The following is a 12,243-nucleotide window of genomic DNA, read 5'->3' as shown; positions in this document are numbered from 1 at the left end:
GCTGTAACAACATGGCTCCTGCAGGAACAATGAAGGGGCATAAACAGGAACAGCATTTACATGCACATGATGGAACAGCTGCTTTTCACAGCACCTAGGGGGGCATTTAGAACCATTTTCAGCACGTATGTTGAAACAATTAACTGGTTACATATTGACGGCCTAGTCAAGTCACATTAAGGAAGAAATTTTAAGTAAATTACCTAATTGAGTTCAAACAAAAAAGTGAGTATCCACAGACCTGCTCTGGAACACTAAACAGTGACAACAGTTTCAAGGGCCATTTTCATAAAACGTCCCTGGATATTAGCTAGATAGACAGCCAGCCTGCCAGTGATGTTGAGGGAACACCACAATATATTGCATGAAGAAGGGATTTTGCACTTTACATTATTATTAATAGTGAAAAATGACGCTGTTTAAATGAACAGAAATGCCAAATACATCTATTACGACAGCTGCTTTGGCAATATTTGATGAATATATTCTCTGTAAACTGATGACTAAATACTAACAATTGGAGAACTAAATGTACAGTATCTCTTATTTAACTTGATACAATATTATGTATAAGAAATACATAATAGTTTATAACTGATTTGCTTTTTTAAATTAATTTACACTGTGGGTTGTGTGCTTATAAAATGGTCTATAATAATATTAAATATACAGGTGTGAGCAGGATAATGAGATCTTTAGCCTCAGAGACATCTGCTTTACTTTCAATGTATTTTCAGTCAATCAGGTCACTCGTGATTTTACAAGCAATTTTTTAAAGTTCATTTACAGGTTGAAAAGTCGGTTAACTAAAACCAGAGCAGCATTCAGTGAATGGCCCTTAGTCAAATTCGATTTGAAGTGAACCTGATGAAGACACGTTAAGTGTCGAAACGTTGTGTATTTGTTTTATCACCAAGTTTTTAACAAACAAAGTATAAAAATCAGCAGAAGTCACAAACTGAATCCTTTTGAAGAAGAAAAATGTTGAGAATGTGATTATGAATGTCCATATGGAAACTTTTTTGGTAAGCCATTAAAAGTGAAGTTTGGCTCGAAGATTTTTGTAGTTTTGTACTGATGTAGATATGAATCAGTGATTGGCAATCCTGGCCTTTGGTTGGTTAAAACCTCATCATAGGAGGAATAGATTGAACTATTGCCCTAACACCCTTACACCACTGGTCAATAGTCTCGGTCTATTGTGTGATTGGTACACATCACTGTCAGTCCCACCCCTTTTCAAAGGAACACCTTGCTCCTCTGCACTCTTCACAAGAGAAAATGGATGAACACTGACTGTGTGTTAACAGAAACTGAATTACAAAACATATTAGAAAAAAAGATGCGGCAAACACTAAAATGGTGATTAAAATGTCACTGTCACTGTTTTATGACTTTCTGAAATTGAACTCAACAAAAACAAACATGAAGGGCAGGATATAAACTGGATTAATGAACAAAATTAATGAATGGACTTGAAAACAATATTTTGCCACCAGGTGGCACCAAGCACTAGTTAGAATATCACTTTTTTTTATCAAGAACATTTGGCCTTCAACTTGGAATCCATCACGATTCCATTAGCATGACGATGCACAGTAAGATAAACAGCTAGTGTCAACTATTATTGAAACTAATGACAGACAAATAAAATAAAACATACTTATATATTCACACGCAGATCTGCATTATAAACCAACAGGATAATAATGTGGTAACAAAAAGGCATCAGTGAAAGGGTTCATTTGCACTACAGCCAAAGTAAAGATGTACAGAACTGAGACAAATGTGCCTCAGCACATAGTAACTGCAGGGGTCTGTTATTAAAATGCAGTAACTCAAGCATGAATTCAGTATAGGACTTAATGGGCAAAGTTTTTTAAATGCAAAAGCATCTGCGGCTGAAATCAAAATCATCAAGACTGAATGACTGCACAATGAGCAGCTGATGCAGTCCCTACCACGGCAGTGTCAAACGGCTTGACAGGCCCAAACCATGAATGTGACAAAGGCAAAGATGAGTCTGTGTGCAGCCTGTACAGTTGCCAGTAGACCTTGATGAATGCTAGCGCTGGTAGATCTCCTCCCCTAGGACAATAGAATCAGCCGCTGCCTATTCTTCACAATGGCCCGTAAAATACACATCTGTCAGTGCATTGCCACGTCCCTTTGAGAAGTTGGGCTTGATACGATATTGGCTCTCACATCACTGAGACCGATTGAAGTGAGTCCAGGTATTGGCGTGATGTGTCAGAGGCATGGCTCTGGAGATGAATAAAACACCTGGGAGATTAAATGTGAACCTTGATAATTACACAGTGCCAGGGCTCGTGCTGGATGAAAAGAGGAATCGATGCCTCTCAGACGCTACCAACACAGCCAGCCAGAGCCTTCCTTTAGGGGGCAGGAGAAGACTACAAATAAAATGAGAAAAAGAAAGAAAAAATATATGCCCTGTATGCATTCTTTTCTTGTCTCATAGCAAAGGGATTGGAGACCTGTGCTAATATAGTACACGCTAGTGTAAACAAAATAAAATATACATCTTCTATCTTGACAGGTTTATTTAAATTATTTTAACTGGACAGTCTACTGAGGAGAAACATCTTGTTCACAGGGGTAAATGTTATTAAAGATAATTTAGTAACAGTTTGAAACCGTCTGTCTTATATTTCCTCAGAAATTTGGATGTCAGCAGCAAATGTTTGCCAACTTTTCCAGAGCAAGTGGAGTGAAACTGACCACTATTTGTCTCATCACTCAGTAATTGCTAGGACAAGCTACAGGCACAGGGATCAGATAATCCCCCAAAAGACATAAGTAAACAGTCATGTGCTTACACAGTATAATTCTGAACAAAAAATAAAATCTATCCAATTACATTTTTAAAAGCCACAAGGCTCAATTAATGTTTTAAGCTTCAACTTTGTAAAAACTGTAACCAAATGAAAAATAAGGATTGATCGATCGATAGATAGATAGAGCAGAAACATAATTAGTGCTTAAAAGTACAACTGAATTGAAAATCTAGTTACCCTGTTTTTTAAAAGACCATCACATCTTGGTGCATTATTCTCCTTTTAGTTCCGGAACTTTACTAAGTGAAATAAATGGAATCTACATGTTGCCAAGCTAACCCACAGAAAGTCTAACCGACGTGGCACCTTTCACGTCACTGCCTTTATAACAGGGGACTGACAGTTCCGATCCCAGTAATCTCAGTCTAAGCACACCCATGTGATTTTGGATCAGAGGTTTCTGTCCTGTGTTCCAGGGACCAATTGTGACTGTGAATAAATACAATACCAAAAAAATCCCCAAATTTGGTTGTTGCATTCACCCATTTGCAAACCCTAAACTGTTAGTGTAACAAGATATGCACCTCCCAACAACTTAATAGGTGCAACTTATTTATTTGTTGTGAAGATTAAAAACTACAATTTATGAAGAGAAATGTTTCATAGTCAAATGATTGCACAACTACAATGTAATTTTCTGTCACTGGAGGGAACTGAGGAAATGGTATCAACGTTGTATTTATGAATTGATTGTTGTAAAAACTGTAACAGTCCAATAACTGAAATAGGCAAGCTGAAGGAACTCAACCCTGGTTACCTGCACTGCTTTGTGCAAAGACAGCGAGAGGTTTTACAAAGTGGGCAATCAAACTGAAAAAGGAAAAGAAAACTGATGAGGCAGTGAAGGATATTAAAAGTGGAAGAGGAAATGACATGGGTAATGAATACAGAATTTCATATAAAACATACAGAAGTACTGTAATTTTTAAATTACTTCTAGATGCATGTACATAACAAGAGCTCTGTGGAGAATGATGCCATTTTCTGATGCAAGGAGTTGCAATGGGTTTGTAAGATTTTTTCTTACAGCTCTTGTACAGTAGATAGCAAAATAATTCCATAAATTGTATCTAACGTGCCCTTCCATTCATTAAATCGGTTCATTCATTATATATCAAATGAAGAAACACATGTTGTAGCTTACATGTAGTGATGGACACCGATATCAATATTTTGATATGATAGATAAAAATTTCCATTTTGTGAGAGTATGGGATTAAAAAAATAAAGAACGTATGGTCACAGAGACATACTTTTTACTGATAATACTGCTAAAAATACAAATGCAGTGTAATCAAGTTTATTTTACATTAATATACAACAAACCCTATACTGTACATATCAATCACTGTGATACTCACAGGCAAACACCACACACTCGAGTATTATTTAACCATTTTATTTCATGCTGCATTAAAACACTATTGGCCATCTGTTTTGCATTATTTAAGATATACGAATGTGACAGCGGTTCATTGCATTTTGTCTGTGTGATTACTTACGCTATTATTAATGTTTTTTTTTTTTTTAAATATGAACTTTCAGCATTATAAATGAGATGTACTTTTAAAACATCAAAACACATCTCAAAATAATGCAAAATTCAGCATGATACCATACTTAATACTTTGAGACTGCATTTATACGCAGAGCAGCTGAAGATTCAATTACTGCCAGATTGGCTAGTCTGTGCGCAGTGAAGTACAGAAATATTTTGGTTTTGAGGTGGCTGATGATGGAATAGTAAAACAATACAACACCTTGTTTTTCTCTATGGATATTGTGAAGCAAAGCACCACTAAGTTAAAGCAAATTATTGCTTTTCATATGTAAATATCTGTTAACGTCTATATATGTTTGATATTGCAACTGTGTTATTATATTTTTCTGTGTTTTGGAAGAGTTCAATATTATTATTACAATATCAATATACAATTTTCATATCATTGCTCGCCACAACTTACATGCATTTTAATTTTAAAACCTGATATCTGGTACAACGCATGGAGAAAGAAAGTTCTGTTTGCTTTTCTTATTTCAGGAAGTCTGTTACAGCTAAAACTCCTGGAACAAAACTGCAGTCATTTTAGATTCTGCAAGAATAATATCCTCAATCAAATAATTACATATAAAAGAATTACGCCAGGCTTAAATTTGAGAACAGAATATTATTTTCATGCCACTCATTTGCTGTTCTATTGTACCTGGAAATCCCTGCTTGTTATCGTATTAAGTGACAATTTGCACAATTAACATGTTTCAGGATGTTTCAATGATGTCTGCTACTACTGAAAATAAATATTAAAAGACTATACAAAAACTGCTTTCGACCCTGTGACCTTCCAATCATGCTGTCCACAGACCTACTTACCCCACTCCCGTAATATTTACTACCACCAAGCCATTTAACAAACAACTACAAATCGGTACAACAACTGGAGTATAAATTCATTCATATGGGTCATTTAAAACATCTGCAAGGTTATTTCTAGTGATGCTCTGATAGTCCATTCCTTAATCAAACATCAAGCAGCAGCAGAGGTAAAATATAGCCCCATAATAACCATTAGGCAGTCTGAGTGGTGTGTACTGTACGTCTCCAGACAATAATTCAGACAGCACAGACCCCAGGTTCAGGAAGTCTAGAGGGCAACTAGGAAAGGGTTAGCATCTCAGTGCCATAAATAAAACAGTGACCACAGTAACCTGGGTAGTAAAGCATCCTTTGTGATCCCTGTGTCCACTGGCGACTCTGAAATGGTGAGTGACATCTGTAATGCGAGGAATAAGTAAAGGTCTCGCAGACAGCTTTGTATGGGTGACACAGGCCAAGGGTCAAAGCACGTTTCTTCTGTCATCACGGTGGTTGTGGTCCTGATAAATTCTATAGAAGCATGGATGCTACAGTTATCTCATTCCAAAAATGGTTAATAAAGGAGCACCATTAATGAGAAGGAATATGAAATGGAGAGGTCAAAAGATCAGAGACTGCTTTATTACTGACAAGGTGAATGAAGAGTCTATGGAGCCACTTTTACGTAGATATAATAATAATCTTCATATAGCACCTTCCATAGTGGCCCACCATCACAAAGCTCTTTCCAAGATACTTGGCTAGGGTGTGTGAACTATACATCAGCTGCAGAGTCACTTACAACAACGTCTCAACCAAAAGACAGAGCACAAGAAGGCAAGTGACTTGCTCAGGGTCACACAGTGAATCAGTGGCTGGGATTTGAACCAGGAACCACCTGGTTATAAGCCTGTTTCTTTAACCACTGGACCACAAGCCCTCATGCTGTTTTGATGAGCTAATCTACTGGCAGACCATATCTAGATAGATACATTCATATTAATCCAGCAGGGTTTTTCACTGCACAGGGATTTATTTACCCACCTACATTACAAGATGCAATACAAATTAGTGCTGGGACAAACATAGAATTTTCTGGTTCGGATATTCGCTCACAATTTAAATATTAATTCGGATATTTGTTCGTTTTCAAAAAGTATAAAAAAAAGTAATTGTATTGCATAGAACGCAGGCAGAGACAGCATAGCAGCAGGGGCAGGAGGCGTGGCTGTGACCCTGCGCGTGCACCTTTATTTTACAGCAAGGTGTTAAAGTAGAAAAATATCCCAGGAGTAAAGAACATGTGGTGAAGGCCTTACTTTGCCCCAGTGAATTAACAATAAAACAAAGGATGCCAAATAGCAGTTCAAGTTAAACGTTGTTTTGTTTATTCCCCACAAAAAATAGCACATAAAGTTGACACCATGTTTTATTACTTTTTTTTTCATTCCCTGCCATTGCTGTTTCTTCACAGTAAACATGAGCATAGATATGTTTTCATAATGTAATAACAGGTAGTTGAACAAGCAAACAAAAACAAAACGTGGAAATGCCGTTGTACAATGAAGGGGCAAAAAACACTCAGTTTTGGTTCTTGTTTATTACATTCCACATAACAGAAAGTCATGACAAAAATATACAATATATACAAATCTATATAAAAATCAATATTCAACATTTCCAGCAAGTTAGTTACTGTTTAAGCGAGGCATTTCAGAATGACATTTGTCTACTTTTTGCTGTCTAAAACTTTTAAACAGAGGCTCAAGAGCTGCTTTGTTGATTCTGTGTTTTTTTATATTAAATCTCACATATCACACTGAGCTCTTTTTCATTTGCTATTTTTTTAAACTGTCGCGCAACTTCTGGTGAGATGGTAAATAAGTGCAAGGTATTTTTGTCATTTCTAGCAAATATGAACATCTGATTTTTGTATCCGAATACATGTCAAAAACATTTGTTTGAATATTCAGATATTTGTCCCAGCACTAATAAAAACACAGTAAAATAAATTCAAGAAAAATCTGGCTTATATTTGTTAAAAAAACAAACCCACCACAGGATGACCATGAGGGCAAGTCTCTTGACCTAATATACTTTTGTTTACTGTTATTTATTTCTGTATTTTTTAAAGCCTAAATTCCAGCATAATTAACAAGATATGTTGATTCACACCATAGCATGTGAAGTATAAGACTTGTTCAGTACTCTCATGAATAGTTTTTCACAATTAACAGGGATGTTCTGTGCACTTTTTTGTACCAACTATAAAAGACACTATGTCAAACATGTAATCTATAATATTGATTAATTTACTGAACACTGATAATGGAACTTAAGCAAGATAAATCATAGAATGCACCTGTCTACCAAGACAATAACTAAAAGTCCACTGCCTATAGACAGCAGAAACACACAAAGTCACATCCCATCAGTATGGTAGCTGTCTTACTGTAGGTCAGGGGTCAGTGTCACAGCCAACACATTTCACTTGCATCGTTTATTTAACCCTGCAGGTATGATGCTGCAATCCCAAACGGTGGAAGAGTCTGAAACTGGCAACAATAGCTTTAAGAAACACACAAGGTATAAAACGGTAGGATGGGTTACTAGACTTTGCAATCAAACATCTGTACTTTTTGTCTTCAGTATTGATTTTAATAAGATTTCGCACACAATGTTCTGTGCTATGCTTTTCTCCTATGCCACTCAAATTCATAGTGAAGACAAAGTTAGAAGGGCTAATAAAAACACAGCTTTATAATTGCTCACATGCTGTTCCTGCACCTTAAGTTGACCGGATGTCACTTTTAGTTTTTTATGTTTTTACACCCTGGCAACTTTTTTTTGTACACGTTCACGTGTTAGCCTTACGGCGGTCTGTTAAATGACTCTGTTCAGCACAGCTTCACTGATACATTTATTTTTATTTATGGTTTTGTTTTTGCAGAGAGAGTCTGAACACAGCTGCAGACTTGATCTCCAATCAGATTTGTCCAAGGGGTACCTGGGATACAGACCTATCCAACGCCTGCATTGTACACTACAGTACAGAGGCTTGCTCCAGACACCTCTGATACAGACGGACCCAACGCCTGCATTGTACACTACAGTACAGAGGCTTGCTCCAGACACCTCTGATACAGACCTACCCAACGCCTGCATTGTACACTACAGTACAGAGGCTTGCTCCAGACACCTCTGATACAGACCTACCCAACGCCTGCATTGTACACTACAGTACAGAGGCTTGCTCCAGACACCTCTGATACAGACCTACCCAACGCCTGCATTGTACACTACAGTACAGAGGCTTGCTCCAGACACCTCTGATACAGACCTACCCAACGCCTGCATTGTACACTACAGTACAGAGGCTTGCTCCAGACACCTCTGATACAGACCTACCCAACGCCTGCATTGTACACTACAGTACAGAGGCTTGCTCCAGACACCTCTGATACAGACCTATCAACGCCTGCATTGTACACTACAGTACAGAGGCTTGCTCCAGACACCTCCGATACAGACCTACCCAACGCCTGCATTGTACACTACAGTACAGAGGCTTGCTCCAGACACCTCTGATACAGACCTACCCAACGCCTGCATTGTACACTACAGTACAGAGGCTTGCTCCAGACACCTCCGATACAGACCTACCCAACGCCTGCATTGTACACTACAGTACAGAGGCTTGCTCCAGACACCTCCGATACAGACCTATCAAACGCCTGCATTGTACACTACAGTACAGAGGCTTGCTCCAGACACCTCCGATACAGACCTACCCAACGCCTGCATTGTACACTACAGTACAGAGGCTTGCTCCAGACACCTCCGATACAGACCTACCCAACGCCTGCATTGTACACTACAGTACAGAGGCTTGCTCCAGACACCTCCGATACAGACCTACCCAACGCCTGCATTGTACACTACAGTACAGAGGCTTGCTCCAGACACCTCTGATACAGACCTACCCAACGCCTGCATTGTACACTACAGTACAGAGGCTTGCTCCAGACACCTCCGATACAGACCTACCCAACGCCTGCATTGTACACTACAGTACAGAGGCTTGCTCCAGACACCTCCGATACAGACCTACCCAACGCCTGCATTGTACACTACAGTACAGAGGCTTGCTCCAGACACCTCCGATACAGACCTACCCAACGCCTGCATTGTACACTACAGTACAGAGGCTTGCTCCAGACACCTCCGATACAGACCTATCAAACGCCTGCATTGTACACTACAGTACAGAGGCTTGCTCCAGACACCTCCGATACAGACCTATCAACGCCTGCATTGTACACTACAGTACAGAGGCTTGCTCCAGACACCTCCGATACAGACCTACCCAACGCCTGCATTGTACACTACAGTACAGAGGCTTGCTCCAGACACCTCCGATACAGACCTACCCAACGCCTGCATTGTACACTACAGTACAGAGGCTTGCTCCAGACACCTCCGATACAGACCTACCCAACGCCTGCATTGTACACTACAGTACAGAGGCTTGCTCCAGACACCTCCGATACAGACCTATCAACGCCTGCATTGTACACTACAGTACAGAGGCTTGCTCCAGACACCTCCGATACAGACCTATCAACGCCTGCATTGTACACTACAGTACAGAGGCTTGCTCCAGACACCTCCGATACAGACCTACCCAACGCCTGCATTGTACACTACAGTACAGAGGCTTGCTCCAGACACCTCCGATACAGACCTACCAACGCCTGCATTGTACACTACAGTACAGAGGCTTGCTCCAGACACCTCCGATACAGACCTACCCAACGCCTGCATTGTACACTACAGTACAGAGGCTTGCTCCAGACACCTCCGATACAGACCTACCCAACGCCTGCATTGTACACTACAGTACAGAGGCTTGCTCCAGACACCTCTGATACAGACCTACCCAACGCCTGCATTGTACACTACAGTACAGAGGCTTGCTCCAGACACCTCCGATACAGACCTACCCAACGCCTGCATTGTACACTACAGTACAGAGGCTTGCTCCAGACACCTCTGATACAGACCTACCCAACGCCTGCATTGTACACTACAGTACAGAGGCTTGCTCCAGACACCTCTGATACAGACCTACCCAACGCCTGCATTGTACACTACAGTACAGAGGCTTGCTCCAGACACCTCCGATACAGACCTACCCAACGCCTGCATTGTACACTACAGTACAGAGGCTTGCTCCAGACACCTCCGATACAGACCTACCCAACGCCTGCATTGTACACTACAGTACAGAGGCTTGCTCCAGACACCTCCGATACAGACCTACCCAACGCCTGCATTGTACACTACAGTACAGAGGCTTGCTCCAGACACCTCCGATACAGACCTACCAACGCCTGCATTGTACACTACAGTACAGAGGCTTGCTCCAGACACCTCCGATACAGACCTACCCAACGCCTGCATTGTACACTACAGTACAGAGGCTTGCTCCAGACACCTCTGATACAGACCTACCCAACGCCTGCATTGTACACTACAGTACAGAGGCTTGCTCCAGACACCTCCGATACAGACCTACCCAACGCCTGCATTGTACACTACAGTACAGAGGCTTGCTCCAGACACCTCCGATACAGACCTACCCAACGCCTGCATTGTACACTACAGTACAGAGGCTTGCTCCAGACACCTCCGATACAGACCTACCCAACGCCTGCATTGTACACTACAGTACAGAGGCTTGCTCCAGACACCTCCGATACAGACCTACCCAACGCCTGCATTGTACACTACAGTACAGAGGCTTGCTCCAGACACCTCTGATACAGACCTACCCAACGCCTGCATTGTACACTACAGTACAGAGGCTTGCTCCAGACACCTCCGATACAGACCTACCCAACGCCTGCATTGTACACTACAGTACAGAGGCTTGCTCCAGACACCTCCGATACAGACCTATCAACGCCTGCATTGTACACTACAGTACAGAGGCTTGCTCCAGACACCTCCGATACAGACCTACCCAACGCCTGCATTGTACACTACAGTACAGAGGCTTGCTCCAGACACCTCCGATACAGACCTATCAAACGCCTGCATTGTACACTACAGTACAGAGGCTTGCTCCAGACACCTCCGATACAGACCTACCCAACGCCTGCATTGTACACTACAGTACAGAGGCTTGCTCCAGACACCTCCGATACAGACCTACCCAACGCCTGCATTGTACACTACAGTACAGAGGCTTGCTCCAGACACCTCCGATACAGACCTACCCAACGCCTGCATTGTACACTACAGTACAGAGGCTTGCTCCAGACACCTCCGATACAGACCTACCCAACGCCTGCATTGTACACTACAGTACAGAGGCTTGCTCCAGACACCTCCGATACAGACCTACCCAACGCCTGCATTGTACACTACAGTACAGAGGCTTGCTCCAGACACCTCTGATACAGACCTACCCAACGCCTGCATTGTACACTACAGTACAGAGGCTTGCTCCAGACACCTCTGATACAGACCTACCCAACGCCTGCATTGTACACTACAGTACAGAGGCTTGCTCCAGACACCTCTGATACAGACCTACCCAACGCCTGCATTGTACACTACAGTACAGAGGCTTGCTCCAGACACCTCCGATACAGACCTACCCAACGCCTGCATTGTACACTACAGTACAGAGGCTTGCTCCAGACACCTCTGATACAGACCTACCCAACGCCTGCATTGTACACTACAGTACAGAGGCTTGCTCCAGACACCTCCGATACAGACCTACCCAACGCCTGCATTGTACACTACAGTACAGAGGCTTGCTCCAGACACCTCCGATACAGACCTACCCAACGCCTGCATTGTACACTACAGTACAGAGGCTTGCTCCAGACACCTCCGATACAGACCTACCCAACGCCTGCATTGTACACTACAGTACAGAGGCTTGCTCCAGACACCTCCGATACAGACCTATCAAACGCCTGCATTGTACACTACAGTACAGAGGCTTGCTCCAGACAC

This window comes from Polyodon spathula, chromosome 1 (genome assembly GCF_017654505.1).
Source record: "Polyodon spathula isolate WHYD16114869_AA chromosome 1, ASM1765450v1, whole genome shotgun sequence".
In the NCBI taxonomy this organism is placed as follows: domain Eukaryota; kingdom Metazoa; phylum Chordata; class Actinopteri; order Acipenseriformes; family Polyodontidae; genus Polyodon; species Polyodon spathula.
The sequence above is the reverse complement of the archived record's forward strand: the minus strand, read 5'-3'. Positions refer to the sequence as shown.